The 20,865-nt window shown below is 37.5% G+C and overlaps 2 long non-coding RNA genes across 2 annotated transcripts; one reads left to right on the top strand and one right to left on the bottom strand.

Moving 5' to 3' along the window:
- Window positions 1-15,298: 15,298 nt before the first annotated feature.
- LOC128519362 (uncharacterized) lies at window positions 15,299-17,558 on the top strand. Its single transcript, XR_008357845.1, has 2 exons — window positions 15,299-16,005; window positions 17,457-17,558. It is a non-coding gene; the product is annotated as an uncharacterized LOC128519362 (long non-coding RNA).
- Window positions 17,559-19,043: 1,485 nt separating this feature from the next.
- Window positions 19,044-20,636, bottom strand: LOC128519433 (uncharacterized). Its single transcript, XR_008357851.1, has 3 exons — window positions 20,519-20,636; window positions 19,545-19,617; window positions 19,044-19,145 (listed from the first exon to the last, which is right to left on the bottom strand). It is a non-coding gene; the product is annotated as an uncharacterized LOC128519433 (long non-coding RNA).
- Between the last annotated feature and the right edge of the window lie 229 nt (window positions 20,637-20,865).

Genomic DNA, 20,865 nt, shown 5'->3' with positions numbered 1-20,865 from the left:
TTCCACAGGTGCATGTTAATTAATTGATTATAGTTAATTGAACATGCATGGAAAACATTGTTTAAACCCTTTACAATGAAGATCTGTAAAGTTATTTGGATTTTTGCAAAATTATTGTTGAAATACACAGTCCTGAAAAAAGGATGTTTCTTTTTTTTGCTGAGTACTGTATATATACAGATATACACAAGTTGGCTTCCAAAATGGCTGCCTGAAACCGGTGTTTAGTCAGTACACATCAATATGTAGGTACAGTACATACACTCATTAGACACCAGGGAGCCTTTTCTTTTTTTTTCTTAAGTTTATCTTTTTCATGGTGTGCTGTATCAATAAAGAAAACAGAACTAGGGCCAGGGGTAGCTCAGTGGTTAAAGCATTGGACTACGGTTCGGAAGGTCCTAGGTTCAAACCCCACAACCACCAAGTTGCTACTGTTGGGCCCTTGAGCAAGGCCCTTAACCCTCACCTGCTCAGATGTGTAATGAGAGAAAAAAAATTTAAAATGTAAGTCGCTCTGGATAAGAGCGTCTGCCAAATGCCTAAATGTAAAGTTTCAAAGTTAGTAGAAACTTTTCAAACCTCCACATGACAACAAAGCAGACGTGCTAAAGCTAGTTTAAAGTGCTTTATTTCATTGTACCCTTTTTTTAATTTACCAGCAAATTGCTGCATTTTACTAAAAATCATAACTCTTTAGTTATAACTCTATAATTTCTTTAATGTTTTCATTAGGCAGACTGGAAAACACTCCTGTAATCCCTGCTTGTAACCTTGAGGCGTCCTCCTCATTCCAGAGTTCAGCAAGTTAGAGTAAAACAAAATCTCTGCTCATCAGTAAACAAACAGCATGTTACATTTAATGAGTCACACTGTACACAATGTACAAGTATTTGCTTTAGATCAGCCAAGATATAGATATATATTGGCTTGTTAAATCTATAACACTGACTGGATGGTTTACAGAGAGAGATATACTGTATGTTAGATATATTTTAGTAAGCTGGCACGTTTGAGGTCGGAAATGATGTAAATTCCAGCTTCCCACACTGCCGAGATAAGTCAGAACGCAGCATAGATGTTTAAACTGAAACATTGCCAGTGCATTATGGGGAAGTTCTCATCCAGTGAGACGACAACAACCTGTCCCCACCCCTTGCAAAGATTCAGCGACTCAATTCAGTCATACGAGTCTTTTAAATCATCTCTGCATGTGAACTGAACAATGTGAGTTTAAATTTACAACTCAAACGGCATTAATTCATGTAACTAAACACACGACTCATTTGCGAGCTGTCCATTAAGTATTAGTAGAAGCAGAAATGCGTGAGTTTTGGAGGGTCACTCCAGGTCACGGGTTCGGGAGCCTTAGAAGAGCGTATGTGCTGTTGAGGTCACTTCTTTTGATGGGTCTGGTCGACACCGTGTGCTGCACCTCAGTGTACTGAAACAGAAATGTGAGAGTCATGTCAAAAGTCTCAACCACACGTACAGACTTTTCAACCAAATGCATCATATTTTTTGCACCGTACTGAGAAACCAAGGACAGATTTACGATGGTGTGTACGGTGGTATATCGTAGCTTTAGCACAGTGCTGCGTGTACATACACAACAGCTCAGGAATGATAATGTGCTATCTGACAATTCTGTGATTTTTAAATATATATATTCTTTATTTCGGTAATAATACACTTTATTTTAATGGCTATAACTGCTGTATTTTGTATTTTTATATGAATAGTTACTTAAACAGAAGTCCATTAGATTACATACTAGAATAGCATTTGCACAAATCATTAAATAAGTTTTGTAAAAAAATATATATTAATAATATTATTATTATTATTTACAATAACCTCTTTATTAGGTTGTTATCCTGTAAACATTGTATAAAGTATATTTTTATTAAGTAGATATCCAGTGATAATAGGTCCATTAGAATTACATATTTTGTAATCTCTTAATTTTTACAGTTAAAAGTCCAAGTTTCTTTTTTAGTAATATTAATTACGGTAAGGAACTGAAATACACAGTAGCCGGTGCACTCCAGGTAAGATCCTGATCCTCCGTCTGCTTTTTTTGATGTTTTTTGAATTTTGAGATGCTTTTTTATGTTTAAATGCAAAACTGTAAAAAGTTTGCCAATTATAAATGCACATTTTTGGTCTAAGAATATGAGGATATATTTGTATTTGCATTTTGAGTGCCAGTGCACCAGGGCATGTAAGAGCCGAGGCATTTCTATAACATACAGTACTATAGAGTTTAACAGATTTTACCAACTTGCATCACTTTCTCACACATTAACACGTTTCAGTCTGCATAACATGATGCAGCTTTCACACGTGGGACTTTCCGACTTCACTGCAAACAGGCACCGTGCCCACATCTACAATACCTCACAAAACAACTTTATCTCCGTATCACAATGATTAGAATAAACTGATAAAAATCAAGTCAACAGACTTACTTCTAGATCTGAAACTCTTTGCAGAAGAGTTTCAGATTCACTTCAAAATCATATTTAATTAATCAGCTGAAAATCAACTGAACTTGAGCACATGAAGGCGGATGAAAGTTTCTAAAATAATTTTAATTAATGTAGAAATAAATAAATAACAAAATAACTGAAAGAATTTAAAGAATTGTACAAAAATTGTAAAGAAGATTCAGTTCCCCTACCACAGGGTCACCAATGTCTTGATGCGGCTGTGTACAAGGGACTGGAGGCTGTGCTTGAGTTTTTGGACGTCTTCTGTAACAAACTGTAAAAACTAAAATATAAGTCAAAATTAAGGCCAGCTATAGGCAGGACTTTACTAATCTATCTTTTATACATATGAATGAAACCTATGTTTTAATTACTACTACTAATAATACATGTATTATATAGTTTTTGCATTTTGAAATGAGAAGTATTTATATAGAGAAGTTTTTGCCTGAACAAAAAGTTGATTTTATTGACTCCCTTTAACTTTGATTCCAACTAACAACATGAGGTCCAATTCATGTGTAAAAATGATTACTCAAGAAAAACTCCATAAATGTGATAACCTGGTGGTTCAGTACATTCAGGTGGTCAGCTGACTTCGTTTTATTGCCCCATAACGTTACTGAGTCTAGACCTGAGTAACTGATCAACCCCAGATCATAACACTGTCTCCAGAGGCTTGTACAGTGGACACTATGCATGATGGGAGCATCGCTTCATGTGCTTTCCTTCTTACCCTGACACGCCCATTACTTTGGAATAGTCTTACCACCCTTACAGTACAAGTTTTAAGGACGGACAGGTTGGACAGTATTTTCAGTAGTTTAAAATCTACTTCACTAATAATTTTGACATTTGTAGGCTAATAATTTGACCATTAAAGTGGTGACTTTTTAGATCAGGCAGTGTATTACTAGATTAAATCATCAAACTGTATTATTTATGGTCAAAAAACAGCTTATTTGTAGGTAATTTAGACCCTTTTGCCTCTCTAGCAGGCCAAAAGCACTTTATTTAATATAATTGAAACTGCATACAGTACAGTACAATGACAGAATATCATTACACAGAACTACACAGTTACTGCATACATAATGTTTATTCTCCATAGTCAGAGGTGTCAAGTAACAAAGTACAAATACTCCTATTTTATTTCATTAAAAAAACAAACAAACAAAAAAACATCCGGATAAATCGTGCCATCCGGATGGAGCGAATTTGATTGTGGTTGGATGAGGAGTAAAACCATACCATTCCGACACCCTATTGGTTGGTACGCGATCCATCGCGTCTGCACATGACGTCACGTCACACACTCCAGCAAGGACGTTTGAATAAAATAGCATTTTCGGTTGATAAGTTTGTGATAAGTAGACGAAGATGTCCGTGATAGAGACTCAAGATTCGAGCGAAATGTCACAATCAGGCACCAGCGGGGAGGTAACAGCACCAGGAAGGGAACAGGAATGATATATATAGCACAGCCCAAGCTTTTATCCTTAATGCTTTTCCCCCCTCACGTTACTTTTACTTTTATACTTTAAGTAGTTTTGAAACCAGTACTTTTATACTTTTACTTGAGTAAAAAGCTTGAGCTGATACTTCAACTTCTAAAGAAGTCTTTTTAAACCCTAGTATCTATACTTCTACTCAAGTAATGAATGTGAATACTTTTGACACCACTGTCCATAGTAAATAATCTACGACTAGGTAAATACATCACTATTTTATTTAAAAATTGTTTTGAATGTATTGAAACCCACTTAGTCTTCTCATGTCGTTTCTATGGACAACACAAAGTTTATTCGAGCTCTCAGAATAACAGATTTGTATTTTCAGTTGAGCAGAAGTATACTCTCAATATGTTCTCATTGATTAACAGCAGAATATACAGTAAATAAAACTCACCTGTAGCTACAACAGCCAGAGCACAAGTCAGAATTACTAATACGATGAGAATCGAGAAAAGCCAGTCAGATTTATTCAGATTCTCTAAAACAGTAAACATATCAGAAAATTTGGATTTCATTATTAAACATCAGCACAGTTTTCTTTGTGTAGATTGTTTTAAATTAGACACGGACAAAGGTTAAAAAAGGCCTATTACTCAGGTACCACTTTAGATGGACAATTTCTTGAGTACAGATTTTATTTGCATTAGGCTTATTATTCAAATAATATTAAGAATGAAATAATATTAAGATTTACTGGAACTGTAGAGATTTCTTTTTTTCCCCTATGGAAAGGCAGTAGTTATTGCAGTCACCTGAGTATTCATATAAGATACAAATATATTGTATATAACAACTGGGGTTTGAGTTATGAAAATAAATCATAATTATAAATCACAGATATTACTTTGAGAACAACCAACTGGCCTTCTATACTTTTAGAACTACAAAAAAACAGAAGAAAGATTAAACCTTTTTCATTTTTATATTAGAATAAAAATATAAAACTAAAGTTTCTTTAAAAAAAACATGGGCAAAGTGGTTATTAATGAATAGTGACATATTTTAACATTAAATAAACTCACCGGCGGTGTTATTCTGGATGTAAAGTCTGATTCCCCTGCTGCTGTTGTGAAGTGAAGCATTTTGAGTTTGACTACAATAATACACTCCTAATTCATTAGTACTGATATTGTGTACTAATAAAGTGCTGTTGTTTTGCAGTGAGAATCTTTTGCTGAATGATGTGTTACTGTATTCTGCAGTCAGCGATTTACTTGAGTAAGAGCGTAATATAAACACTGGAGGTTCTGACGGCTTCATCAGGAACCAGTACACATTTTTTACAGACACCTCACACTTTAGAGTCACATTCTGCCCCAAATCTACCAACTTCTTTGTGAAACTCTCTGCAGCTTCACAGCACACAAGGAGATCTAGCAAAAAAAAAAAAAAAAAACGAAAGAAAGAAAAAAGAAATCATTACATACATCAACAATTTTGAATCCACTAATATGTTCAAGAAGATAAATGAAGTAAAAGGGTAATCAGTATCTTTACTCACAGAACCAAAGTAGAGTTTTCATGCTGAGGCTGGAGCACATGATCATCGGAGCTCTGATCTCACCCTACTTCAGTCAGGAAACACTTCAGCTGTGTTTTAGATGCAGGAGAGCGGAAGTGCTCTGACCACAACTTTGTTGTTTTTTTTCAAAGCAAAACCTTTTTTAAACTGTATAATTTTTCATATGGTGGCTTTCTTGTTGAGTTAAGATTGTTTGATTTATTTATTTGTTATTTCTAAAAAAATTATCCAGTGTCATTTTGTTATAGTCAGACTCTTGCACCACAACAACTTCTTTTAAAAAAACTTTAATACTGTATAATTTAGAAAAGCAGGCAATAAATATACAGTGGGGTAAAAAAGGATTTAGTCAGCCACCAATTGTGCAAGTTCTCCCACTTTAAAAGATGAGAGAGGCCTGTAATTTTCAACATAGTGTTACGTTGAGACGTATGTGCTCTATGCATAGCTCTTCTTTCTCTCTCTTTTTCTCAGGTGGCCCGCCCTAATTGAACGTGCTGGTACGTGCCCCGTGGTTGGGTGAACCTGGACCTGCATGTCCTTTAAAAATGAGGTGACAGAGAGCTGGGGGCGGGCTGTTGTTGGTGTTTCGAGATTGTGTTGTAACGAAACGATAAACTATTGTATAAAGACCTTTGGGTAAATTTTGTGAGTCTTGTTGTACAGTTTTGCTCCGATTGTTTCTTTTTTCCCCTTGTAACATGGCTGTGTTTTTGCCCGTTATTGTAAACACTTTAAATAGACCTTTTTTTTGTACTAACGCTGTAGGGGTTGGGCGCCATTTTCTTTTGAAAATCTCGTTTTCTCCTGTTTTTCAAATAGTCAGGGAGTTAGTTTAGTCCCTGTATTTTTGTTTGGCTTTTTCTTTTAGGGTATTAAGTTTTGTTGTAAAAGTTAGCTTCAATTTTTTTGTTTGTTATTTAAGTTAATTAACTTCCTATTATGGCAAAAAAAAAAAAAAAAAAAAAAATTTACTAAAAATTAAAGGTTGCAGTGTAAAGACCATTATTTATTATTTAGGTTACTCCTAGACCCGAGACCTGGGACGTAACATAAAGTGGGGGCTCGTCTTTTACTTAGTCCACAAAACGGATTATTTCTCATCCATGAACCCTTTTTGGTGGTTGTACAGTGAGTAAGTTATTCCAGCTTATTATTTGTTTGGCTACTTTCTTTTTGGTGTGTGAAAAATTTGCAAATAGTAAAAGTATTATGGATTTTGATTTAATCGCCTTTACACTCGCTCCTAGCACGAAACAGTTTAATCGCTGTCGTAAGGATGATTTGTTCAAAATTGCAGGATTTTTTAAAATTGTTGTACCACATAATGCTTCTAAGAAGGAGGTTAAAGACTTGTTGCACAAAGAATTGATTATGCAGCGGATTTTGCCTGATGAGTCCGGGGTGTGTGCCGTGAATATAAGCACTTCTAAGCCGACGGAGGTCGACGAGAAGCCGCCATCTGTGCCATTTGCCCGCACCTTCCAGGTATCCAATAATTGCACCACCCAGTAGTACTTCATTATTACCCAATTCGGACCAGCTGTTATTTCTAAGAACAAAAGAAATACAGTTGGAAATAAAACAGGAAGAAACCGAGACAAAAAGGCTTCGTTTAAGGAAGCTAGAGCTTGAAATGGATAGGGAACGTTTTTGGCGAGATCACGACCGGCTTCACCCGACTGAGAGTGCGCCAGAGAGCTCGTTTGCTCAGTTACCTACAGGGCCTACGCCAGTCTCTTCTAGTCCCGTTCTTGCTCCAGCAGCTATTTCTTCGCCTGACTTTGATGTGAGCAAGCACATTAATTTATATAAATCCTCCTTTTCGAGAAACTGAATTTGATTGCTATTTTACAGCTTTTGAACTTGTTGCAGCTACATTGCAGTGGCCAAGAGCGATGTGGGCTCTTCTTCTGCAATGTAAACTAACTGGCAAAGCGCAGGATGTTTTTTTCGGCGTTGACGATAGAGTCTAGATTGCGATGTGGTTAAACAGACTGTTCTTGGTGCTTATGAGTTAGTGCCGGGGGTGTATAGACAAAAATTTAGAGCCCATAAGAAAGCAGACAAACAAACTTTTGTAGAATTCGCCAGAGAAAAACAAACTCTTTTGGAAAATTGTGTGCTGAAAATAAAATGACTACTTTTGAAGCTTCAAAAGAGTTAGTTTTATTAGAAGGCTTTAAGAACTGTGTGCCTGAAAATCTAGTTGTACATTTAAACGAACAGAAAGTCACGTCCCTTTCAGCAGCCGCTGTGCTGGTCGACGAATTTGTATTGACACACCGAACTGTTTTTTCTTCTACAGTGAGATGTGATAAGTTTCCTGTCCATGGGGTTGAAGGGCAGGTAAAAGGGTCAGCAGGTAGTGTGAGACCTGGAAGTGGAGGAGTTTATAGAGGTTCTCAATATTGCACAGGAGGAGGCAGGGTCTGTTTCTATTGCCTTAATGCTAAACATCTTATTTCAGATTGCGAAGCCTGGAAGAAAAAGAATGCGTCAGCTGATTCTAAAAATGTAGGTTTTGTACAAACATTGACAAAACATGTTTTACCTAGTCAGAACACTGCAGGATATAAACCCTTTATGTTGCAGGGGTGGGTGGCAGACACAGAAAGAACCCTTTGTCACAGAAAACCTACACGGGTGCTGATGTAATTTTGCGTGGCATAGGAGCAGGTTGTGTCAGGGTTCCCCTCCACAATGTCCACCTTCAAACAGATATAGTTACGGGTGAAGTGTGTGTTGGAATTTGCCCTGAACTCCCTGTGGAAGATGTGGATATTATCTTGGGAAACGACCTAGCGGGTGGTATAGTTTTCCCTCTTCCGATTGTTGTTAACAGTCCCATAACAGATGTGAAAAGTGACCTGTCTCCTCAGTTTTCAGCGGTGTTTGGGAATTCGGAAAACTTATGATCGTGTCCTCCAATCCTTTTTTGGCCAAACTCACTCTTATGTGTGCTACCACTCGTTTTCCAGAGGCCATCCCAATGCGCAGTATAAAGACTAAAGTAGTGGTAAAAGAAATCATTAAATCCTGCTCTATATTTGGATTACCAAAGATTATCCAAACAGACCAAGGTTTTAATTTTACCTCCAAACTGTTCTCCCAGGTTCTTCGTGAACTGGCCGTTAAGCATCAGCTTTCCAGTGCATTTCATCCGGAGTCGCAGGGTATGCTTGAAAGATTTCACCAGACTCTCAAGTCCATGCTGCGTGCATTTTGTATGGAAACAGGAAAAAACTGGGATGAAGGGCTGCCTATGTTGATGTTTGCGGTCCGTGAGACAGTGCAGGAATCATTGGGGTTTAGTCCGGCCGAATTAGTCTTTGGGCATACTGTGCGTGGGCCTCTGAAACTGTGAAAGGAACATTTATTATTGAAAGAAAAAATGCCTGTGACTGTGTGTGATTATGTAGCTCAAATGCGTCAATGCTTACATCATGTGTGAAAAATTGCAAAATCAAATTTGGCTTCAAAACAAGTTTAAATGAAAGAATGTTTTGACAAAAATAGTGTAGCATGAAATTTTCAGCCAGGAGATTTGGTGTTAGTCCTTCTTCCACTTCCAAATTCGGCATTGCAGGCTAGGTTCTCAGGACCCTATGTAGTGGAAAAGAAGTTGAGTGAGACAAATGACCAAATCCGTACTCCTGAGCGTAGAAAAAAAAAAGCGCATTTGTCATGTTAACATGCTAAAAGCTTACATAAGTAGGACAACGTCTGTTAAGTCTGCTGTGGATGTGGCGCCTGTAGTCACAGTTTCTCCTTTATCCTTTGCTGTTGAGTCTGATGATGATGGACTGGTTGCTCCTGAAATTATGTCCACCACTAGACTGTCCAATTCTAAAATATTGGAAAATATAGAAGACCATTTGTCCTATCTTCCACAGTCTCAATATACAGATGTTATCTCTCTTATTCAAAAGTTCTCTTCTCTCTTTTCAGACAGCCCCAGTCAAACCAACGTTTTGTTGCATGGTGTCGAAATTGTAAACTCTTCACTAATAAAACAACATCCTTATCGTGTTAATCCCCAGAAGAGAGAAGAAATGAGGATAGAAGTACAGTACCTGCTTGCGCATGGTCTAGCGATCCCAGTTCGAGTCTGTGGCGCTCACCCTGTCTCCTGGTGCCAAAGCCAGATGGTTCCTTTAGATTTTGCACCGATTACAGGAAGGTAAATAGTGTCACCAAGCCAGACTGTTTCCCATTGCCTAGGATGGAGGACTGTGTTGATCATGTTGGTGCCTCCACCTTTGTAACAAAATAAGACTTATTAAAAGGGTACTGGCAGGTGCCAATTACACATGGTGCGTCAGATATCTTCGCGTTTGTGACACCTGATAATTTCCTTTAATACACCGTTATGGCCTTTGGGATGCAAAACGCTCCAGCGACCTTTCAAAGGTTAATGCAAAAGGTATTATCTGGTGTGGCAAATTGTGAGGCATATCTTGATGATGTTGTTATTTATTCTAGTTCGTGGAGTGATCACATGAACTCGCTACATGAAGTGTTTGCTTGTTTGGCAAAAGCGTCTTTGACAGTGAACCTAAAAAAATGTGAATTTGGGAAAGCCGTGGTCACTTACCTGGGTAAGCAGGTTGGCCTGGGTCAGGTGCGTCCTGTTGATGCCAAAGTGGAGGAAATTATGAATTTTTACATTCCTAGGTCAAAAAGAGAGCTGCGCCACTTTCTGGGTATGGTTGGATACTTCCGTGCGTTCTGTAAAAATTTCTCCTCTGTTGATTTTGGACATTTAGTGTGTCCAAAGCTTTCGTTTGGAGTTGTGAGTGTTGTGATAATTCCTTTAATGCTGCCAAGGACCTCTTGTGTAGTGCCCCAGTTCTCTCTGCCCCTGATTTTTGCAGACCATTTAGGCTTGAGGTGGATGCTAGTGTGTTAGGGGCAGGTGCGGTCCTACTACAAGAAGCCAAAGCAGAAATTGACCACCCTGTGTGTTACTTTTCGGAAAAGTTTTCTAAAACAACATTTTACCAATTCTTAGCGATTACTCTTTTCTCTTCAGCAATTTGAGGTCTACTGTATGTTGGTGGTAGTTACCTACCAATAATAGTTTATACAAACCACAACCCCTTAGTCTGCCTCCTACGCATTGCTAACTTAAATCAAAGGCTAATGCGATGGTCTCTAGTGGTCCAAAGTTTTAACCAAAAATGTGTCTATGTTTGTTGCTGTCAAAATGGGATTTTGACTTTTATGGGTGGGGGTGTTACATTGAGACGTATGTGCTCTATGCATAGCTCTTGTTTTGCATGCATGCTTTCTTTCTCTTTTTCTTAGGTGGCCCCGCCCTAATTGAACGTGCTGGTACGTGCCCCGTGGTTGGGTGAACCTGGACCTACACGTCCTTTAAAAATGAGGTGACATAGAGCTGAAGGCAGGCTGTTGTTGGTGTTGCTATTTGGAGATTGTCTTGTAACAAAACGATAAACTATTGTATAGAGACCTTTGGGTAAATGTTGTGAGGCTTGTTGTACAGTTTTCCTCCGATTGTTTCTTTTTTTCCCTTGTAACGTGGCTGTGTGTTTTTGCCCATTATTGTAAACATTGTAAATACACCTTTTTTTGTATACCTCAACTATGAGAGACAAAATAAGGAAAAAAATCCATCAAATCACATTGTAGGAGTTTTAAGAATTTATTTGCAAATTATGGTGGAAAATATGTATTTGGTCAATAACAAAATTTTATCTTAATATTTTGTTATATACCCTTTGTTGGCAATGACAGAGATCAAACGTTTTCTGTAAGTCTTCACACACACTGTTTCACACACTGTTGCTGGTCTTTTGGCCCATTCCTCCATGCAGATCTCCTCTAGAGCAGTGATATTTTGGGGCTGTCACTGGGCAACACAGACTTTCGATTCCCTCCAAAGATTTTTTATGGGATTGAGATCCGGAGACTGACTAGGCCACTCCAGGACCTTGAAAGCCACTCCTTCATTGCCTGGGTGGTATGTTTGGGATCATTGTCATGCTGAAAGACCCAGGCATGTTTAATCTCCCATGCCCTTGCTGATGGAAGGAGGTTTTCACTCAAAATCTCTTGATTCATGGCCCAATTCCTTCTTTCCTTTACCCAGATCAGTCATCCTGGTCCCTTTGCAGAAAAACAGCTTTAAAGCATGATGTTTTCACCCCCATGCTTCACAGTAGGTATGGTGTTCTTTGGATGCAGCTCAGCATTCTTTCTCGTCTAAACACAAAGTTCTATTTTAGTGTTATCTGACCATATGATATTCTCCGAATCCTCTTCTGGATCATCCAAATGTTCTCTAGCAAACTTCAGACGGGCCTGGACATGTACTGGCTTAAACAGGGGGGACATGTCTGGCACTGCAGGATTTGAATCCCTGGTGGCGCAGTGTGTTACTGATGGTAGCCTTTGTTACTTTGGTCCCAGCTCTCTGCAGGTCATTCACTAGGTCTCCCTGTGTGGTTCTGGGAATTTTGCTCACAGTTTTTGTGATCATTTTGACCCCACGGTGTGAGATCTTGCGTGGAGCCCTAGATTGAGGGCAATTATCAGTGGTCTTGTGTGTCTTTCATTTTCTAATATTTGCTCCCACTGTTGATTTCCTCACACCAAGCTGCTTACCGATTGCAGATTCAGTCTTCCCAGCCTGGTGCAGGTCTATAATTTTGTTTTTGGTGTCCTTTGACAGCTCCTTGGTCTTGGCCATAGTGAAGTTTGGAGTGTGACTGTTTGAGGTTGTAGACAGGTGTCTTTTATACTGATAACAGATGCCATTAATACAGGTAACGAGTGGAGGACAGAGGAGCATCTTAAAGAAGTTGTTACAGGTCTGTGAAAGCCAGAATTCTTGCTTGTTTGTAGGTAATCAAATACTTATTTTCCACCATAATCTGTAAATAAATTCTTTAAAAAGCCTACAATGTGATTTTATGGATTTTTTTTCTTGTTTTGTCTCTCATAGTTGAGGTATACCTATAATGAAAATTACAGGCCTCTCTCATCTTTTTAAGTGGGAGAACTTGCACAATTGGTGGCTAACTAAATACTTTTTTTGCCCCACTGTAACTATAAATGGACCAAATGTATGAAAAAGTAGGATTTGGACTAATAGCACAAGACTACACTCATCACCCACTGCACACCACATGCTTATGTTATACATCACATGGTCATAAGCACCAGTACAGTATATAGTATGTCATGTTTATAATGCTCCATCTTGTGTCTGCTGTCAGTAGTGCTGTTGAATGTTGTTATATCAATGACTTACCAATGTAATGCTTATAGCTGTACAGTTTGTGTTTTTGTTGCATAATCTGGTTGTATTTTATATGAAATACTTCTCGTTTGCATCCCCCCTCCAACCTTTCCATGACAAATATGACAATGACTTTTAATTAGTCAGTAATATGTTTACTTCATCATACCAATTTTTTTTTCCTTAAGCAGCAAATTTGATTTTAAAAATTAAGTGAGACATTTATTAATTAATTAAAATAGCTTAACTTCTGTTGTTTACATAATTCATACATTACAATATTTGTAATTTAGTGAGGCATTTGTAGCGTGCACTTTGTGTATAAGCTGGCCCTGGCGTAGAGGTGTGTGGTTAGAAAATAAATAAATTAATTGGTTATAGTAGCCATATTCCTTAGAGTGTTCTTTGGAACAGGGAGCGGCGTGCAGTTGCAGTTATACACATGTGATGTGCATGATTTTTATTGTCTCTCTGACGCAGAGGCATGTGTACTCGTTTTTTCTAAGAGTGTTCCCAGAAACAGGGCAGATTGGCCGAATGTCTTATTAATTCACTATATTGGTATTTAATATATGTGGGAATAATCTCCAAAGGTGTGAATTTGAAATAGAATTCATATTCCTGATAATGTTTTCAGGAACGCGGAGCTATTGCACATTTTTGACAATACACTTATAAATTACAGTTTTCTTCAGTTTTTAATATATACTTATACATTCTGTTCAAACGTCACACTACCCGTAAGTAAAAAAAAAAAAATTACATCGATAAGCTTTGTTTACTAACTGTAACTTACTAACAAAATGGGTAATAGTCGTTCCAAACAGTCTCTTACTCCTAATGATGGACGGAGGGTTTTTCTCAGTGGAGACATTATCCAAGAAAAGGTTCATTTGACAATGCTGACATTATCACTGCTGATCTTTTAATTAGTGTAAACTCCCACCCAACTCCAAACCAGTCATACATGCTTTTCCTGTTCTCACTACTATGTTGGAATCACCTATTGTCTCTGCACCCCCTAGCTATTCTTTAACCACGGAGACACATAGCTCTCAAGGTGGGGGCCATGGTATGGTAAAATCAAGAGGTGTTCCCTCTAATGTGGCAGATAACAAAGGCCAAAGAACACTGATAGTACACATAATTATGCACATCCCTTTGTTACATGCGGAGAAAAGAGATGGAATATTTCACCTCCAACTCTGATATCCACAGCATTGTTTCTAGCCTTCCTAAACCATCTGATGTTCACTTATTTTATGACCAACTTAAAAGCACAACACATTATTCACAGTTAATTGGTCCTGATTAACTGAGACTGAGATTAATTAGAGCAGAGTTGACGGATTCCTCGTTACAAGAAGACGTACCCTCTTTTCATCACAAACATGATATACCTATAGATAATGAGGTTGATGCTAATGGAGACACATGGAGTACTTATTATTTATGGGCAGATTACAAACATGTTGATAACAGGTTCACTGAACTTAAAGCTTTTCTTGTAAAGAAATATCAATCTTCATGTGATCTCTCCGGGTGACATCTATTAGACAGGAACCAGGTGAATCAGCAACTGCCTTTTTTAATAGGTTTAAAACTGCATGGTCTGAACATGGAGGATTTCCCTCTGGTCATAATGTGGCAACGCTGCGGGAGGGGGAATACGGTGGCCCAGAAGGGCAAATCATCTTTCCCGTATATGTGTGTGTTTTTTCCCTTGTAAGTGTGTTTTTTTTTCCCTTGAAAATGTCCGCTTTTTCCCTTATAAATGTCATTTTTTTCCCTTGAAAATGTCGTTTTTTCCCTTATAAATGTGTTTTTTTTTTCCTTGAAAATGTCCGCTTTTTCCCTAATAAATGTCGTTTTTTCCCTTATAAATGTGTTTTTTTTTCATTGAAAATGTCCGTTTTCCCCTTATAAATGTCGTTTTTTCCCTTATAAATGTGTTTTTTTTCCATTGAAAATGTGCGCTTTTTCCCGTGTAAATGTCTGCTCTTTTCCGTTTGTGCGCAACTACTTCTTTCCCGTGTGAGAACTCTTTCTCCAGTATTTTGCAAGCTAAAAGCTAAAGCTAATGCGCAAAGGACTATGGGAGTGGGATCAAAACGCAACTGAACACGGAACCTTTCCGGATATCAGCTCCAGGACTCAACATCATGGAGTATACAGTGAATTATAGCGTGATAACGTTATAATTTTCACTAAATTTTTAACTGCACACACTTACCAGGTAATGTTTAATATATAAAATTAATCAGATTTTACTGTTTTAGGCACTAATGATAACTTTGTAGCAGTGTTAATACTATTGGAGTGTTTGGGGGAAATGCCGAGCCGAGTGTAAATGGCAGTGATTAAAAGGAATATTATCTCATTTAGACCATTAAACACTGATGTAAACCATCAGCTCCATGGCATCTCTGTAGTATACATCCACATATGGATTTATAAGCAAGTTAATATCACTATGCTAACCGCTAGCGCTTAGCATGGGGAAACTAGCTTGTTTATTAATATATATTAGTTTAATAGTGTATTTGGACACATATACGTGATGTAAACAGTTAGCTCTATTGTTTTTGTAAAATGCCTGTCCAAATATGGATCTATAAGCAAGCTAATATCACTATGCTAACCGCTAACGCTTAGCATGGGGAAACTAGCTTGTTTATTAATATATATTAGTTTAATAGTGTATTTGGACACATATACGTGATGTAAACAGTTAGCTCTATTGTTTTTGTAAAATGCCTGTCCAAATATGAATCTATAAGCAAGCTAATATAATTATGCTAAGCGCTAGCTTACTAAAAGAGCTAAGATAGCAGCAACTATTGCTAATTATCCCTGAGCTGCTCCTGTTATGTGCTAAATGTTACAGATGGTTAACGAATTGTTGTATGTAGTTTATTGGAGCTCCTGAGTGCCATATAATGTATACTGCTGTATAATGTAGTGGTTTTATCATAGCTAGAGATCTTCTGAATAGTTAGTTATGTGCTTACACAATGTATGTAACAGTCAAGAAAAGGGGCTTTTGTTCAGGTTCTATCTATTCTAGTCATTAAAGTCATTAAATATATGTTTATACTCCTTATAATATGTATGATTGTGTGTTTTTCTTCTCACAGTGAACTGTGTGTAAATCATCAACTGCCTGTGTATCAGCTGATTTCTACACCAGCTTTACATCCTGAGCAGAAGGTGGGTGCTCTGAAGTATTTACCTCTCTTTTCAAGAACACCACTGAGCACATCTTAATCAGGGGACAGGGACACATTTCTCTTCATGAACATGTGTGTGTTAATGAATGGTGGAGATGGGGCCAAATTTTGCAGCAATCCTTAATAGCACCTCATACCACTGTTATGCAGACGACACCCAACTTGTCCTCTCCTTTCCTCCCTCTGACACTCAGGTTTCCACCCGGATCTCAGCATGTCTGGCAGACATCTCATTTTGGATGGCTGCTCATCAGCTGAAGCTCAATCTCAGTAAAACCGAACTGTTGTTTATCCCTTGTGACTCATCTCCAGGTCAAGACCTTGTGATATCCATGGACAACAACCAAATCACTCCCTCAACCACCGCCCGCAATCTTGGGGTAACCGTGGACAATCATCTGTCATTTTCCCCACACATCGCTAACCTTACTCGCTCTTGTCGATTTCTTCTTTACAATATCAGAAGAATTCGCCCATTTCTTTCTTCACAGGCTACTCAGGTGCTTGTTCAGTCCCTTGTTATTTCAAGACTGGACTACTGCAACTCACTCCTGGCAGGCCTGCCTCTGTCCACGATTCGTCCTCTGCAACTGATCCAGAATGCAGCAGCACGACTCGTTTTTAACCTTCCCAAGTTCTCCCACACCACCCCACTCCTCCGCTCCCTGCACTGGCTTCCTGTAGCTGCCCGCATCAAATTCAAAACACTGATGCTTGCCTACAAAGCCAAAAATGGCCCAGCACCCACTTACCTCTCTGCGCTAATTACACCACGCACTGCACCACGTTGCCTCCGATCCTCCAGCACTGCTCGCCTCATCCCACCATCTCTCAGGGATCGAGGGCGGCATTCATCCAGGCTCTTTTCTGTTCTGGCACCTAGATGGTGGAATGAACTTCCTCTAGATGTCCGTACATCAGAGACTTTGACTATCTTTAAACGACGACTCAAGACGCATCTGTTTCTCCAGTACTTGGACTAACCCCCCTCCCTCCGAAAAAAAAAAAAAAAAAAAAAAAAAAAAACTCAGTTGTGTTGGACTAATGGTACTTAGTTATTAACCTAGTTAACCCAGTGTAAGTATGTATCCAATGTTGTAAACATTAAAGCACTTTTTTGTAAGTCGCTCTGGATAAGAGCGTCTGCCAAATGCCTAAATGTAAATGTAAATGTAATAGCAAAACCAAATAATTGGTTTTAATACACAGCATTACTAAAAGCTTGCATTCTATGAAATTTTGTGTGCGTATCTGCCTGCATGTGTCAAACTGATGTCATATGATGTCAAACATCATGTAGTGATATTAACTTGCTTATAAACCCATATGTGGATTTATATTACAGAGATGCCATGGAGCTGCATAGTAACACCATGAAGTCTTTTTACTAGACACTTATAATAACATGTCTTTATTTCTCCCCTGTTGTAGATTGTCGTGGAGAGGACGGACCCTTGATGCTCTGCCTTTTTGCACCAACAATACATACATGTATTTTATTAATTTGTAAATAAAGTCTTTAATATAATTTTATAGTTGAGTATTTATTTCTAGTTTGCTTATTATTTAGCAAAACAGTTAAAGTGCATGTAAAGCATTGCTGCAAATGACACTGAATAGAATCAGATGTTACTCCACTCTGTGTGAGGGTACAGGCTTATATACAGTATGTGATTTTAGCATCAATAATGTTTTTCTACTAACTAAAGCATGCTGCCTTGGAGATATTAGTGACATCTCTGTTTCAGTTCGAACAACATATTCCATAATATTTATGAATACATTAATCCCATATGTTCAGCAGTTAAAACAGAGGTTCTTAAACATTTTACAGCGAAGGACTCCTTCAACTGTAAAACAAACGCCTCTGCATACATTTAGTTATAGTGCATTTCCAAAATTACATTTTTATGTTATTCAAAAAGTAAAACCTTTTGTTTTCATTTAAATGATTAATGATTAAATGATCCATGAAAATCAAAAATCTAGTATGTCAAAATATTAGAATATTTCACTTCGATCATGGGGAAGACTGCTGACCTAACAAGTTGTCCAGAAGATGATCATCTACACCTTCCAGAAGGAGTGTAGGCCCTCAAGGTCAAACTTTACCACCAACTATTTCACTGACCATGTTGTTGCTTGATTTGCCAGCCATCTCACCTGACCTTAGGTTTCATGGGAAAGATGATAAATTTCAAGCTGAATGCTTCAAGTGTGATCTGCAAACATAACCAGGGTGTCATGTTTAACAGCTTAATGCAATGGGTTACATAAAAACACCAACTATTTGAAAATATGTAGGCTTATGAATAGTGGCAACGTATATCTACTGTATGTACAGTGAATGTATGTTCAAGAATAAGAGTATCATAAATTGACCAATAATTAAAATACACATGTAAACAATGAGTCTGTCATTTGAAATGCCGTTTATCTAAAAAAATTAGAATATTGTGCAAAAGTGTTTAAGTTTTAAAATTATTGGGGGGGAAACACATTCACAAGGGAAACGTCATACACAGAAAAAAATCATAGAGCACAATAAAAAAATTATATATTTACAAGGAAAAAAATTATACATTTACACGGGAAAATAATACACTAACAAGGGAAAAATAATGCACTTACAAGGGAAAAATAATACACTAACAAGGGAAAAATAATGCGCTAACAAGGGAAAAATAATACATTCACAAGGGAACCTCACCTGTTTAAGAACCTCTGTTTTAACTGCTGAACATATGGGATTAATGTATTCATAAATTATGGAATATGGAAATTATGGAATATGTTGTTCGAACTGAAACAGAGATGTCACTGATATCTCCAAGGCAGCATGCTTTAGTTAGTAGAAAAACATTATTGATGCTAAAATCACATACTGTATATAAGCCTGTACCCTCACACAGAGTGGAGTAACATCTGATTCTATTCAGTGTCATTTGCAGCAATGCTTTACATGCACTTTAACTGTTTTGCTAAATAATAAGCAAACTAGAAATAAATACTCAACTATAAAATTATATTAAAGACTTTATTTACAAATTAATAAAATACATGTATGTATTGTTGGTGCAAAAAGGCAGAGCATCAAGGGTCCGTCCTCTCCACGACAATCTACAACAGGGGAGAAATAAAGACATGTTATTATAAGTGTCTAGTAAAAAGACTTCATGGTGTTACTATGCAGCTCCATGGCATCTCTGTAATATAAATCCACAAATGGGTTTATAAGCAAGTTAATATCACTTCATGATGTTTGACATCATATGACATCAGTTTGACACACGCAGGCAGGCACGCACACAAAATTTCATAGAATGCAAGCTTTTAGTAATGCTGTGTATTAAAACCAATTATTTGGTTTTGCTATTAAGGATTGCTGCAAAATTTGGCCCCATCTCCACCATTCATTAACACACACATGTTCATGAAGAGAAATGTGTCCCTGTCCCCTGATTAAGATGTGCTCAGTGGTGTTCTTAAAAAGAGAGGTAAATACTTCAGAGCACTCACCTTCTGCTCAGGATGTAAAGCTGGTGTAGAAATCAGCTGATACACAGGCAGTTGATGATTTACACACAGGTCACTGTGAGAAGAAAAACACACAATCATACATATTATAAGGAGTATAAACATATATTTAATGACTTTAATGACTAGAATAGATAGAACCTGAACAAAAGCCCCTTTTCTTGACTGTTACATACATTGTGTAAGCACATAACTAACTATTCAGAAGATCTCTAGCTATGATAAAACCACTACATTATACAGCAGTATACATTATATGGCACTCAGGAGCTCCAATAAACTACATACAACAATTCGTTAACCATCTGTAACATTTAGCACATAACAGGAGCAGCTCAGGGATAATTAGCAATAGTTGCTGCTATCTTAGCTCTTTTAGTAAGCTAGCGCTTAGCATAATTATATTAGCTTGCTTATAGATTCATATTTGGACAGGCATTTTACAAAAACAATAGAGCTAACTGTTTACATCACGTATATGTGTCCAAATACACTATTAAACTAATATATATTAATAAACAAGCTAGTTTCCCCATGCTAAGCGTTAGCGGTTAGCATAGTGATATTAGCTTGCTTATAGATCCATATTTGGACAGGCATTTTACAAAAACAATAGAGCTAACTGTTTACATCACGTATATGTGTCCAAATACACTATTAAACTAATATATATTAATAAACAAGCTAGTTTCCCCATGCTAAGCGCTAGCGGTTAGCATAGTGATATTAGCTTGCTTATAAATCCATATGTGGATGTATACTACAGAGATGCCATGGAGCTGATGGTTTACATCAGTGTTTAATGGTCTAAATGAGATAATATTCCTTTTAATCACTGCCATTTACACTCGGCTCAGCATTTCCCCCAAACACTCCAATAGTATTAACACTGCTACAAAGTTATCATTAGTGCCTAAAACAGTAAAATTTGATTAATTTTATATATTAAACATTACCTGGTAAGTGTGTGCAGTTGAAAATTTAGTGAAAATTATAACTTTATCACGCTATAATTCACTGTATACTCCATGATGTTGAGTCCTGGAGCTGATATCCGGAAAGGTTCCGTGTTCAGTTGCGTTTTGATCCCACTCCCATAGTCCTTTGCGCATTAGCTTTAGCTTTTAGCTTGCAAAATACTGGAGAAAGAGTTCTCACACGGGAAAGAAGTAGTTGCGCACAAACGAAAAAGAGCAGACATTTACACGGGAAAAAGCGCACAGTTACACGAGAAAAAGCGCACATTTTCAATGGAAAAAAAACACATTTATAAGGGAAAAAACGACATTTATAAGGGGAAAAC

Source organism: Clarias gariepinus, chromosome 3 (assembly GCF_024256425.1).
Source record: "Clarias gariepinus isolate MV-2021 ecotype Netherlands chromosome 3, CGAR_prim_01v2, whole genome shotgun sequence".
NCBI classification, from domain to species: Eukaryota; Metazoa; Chordata; class Actinopteri; order Siluriformes; family Clariidae; genus Clarias; species Clarias gariepinus.
The sequence above is the reverse complement of the archived record's forward strand: the minus strand, read 5'-3'. Positions and strand labels throughout refer to the sequence as shown.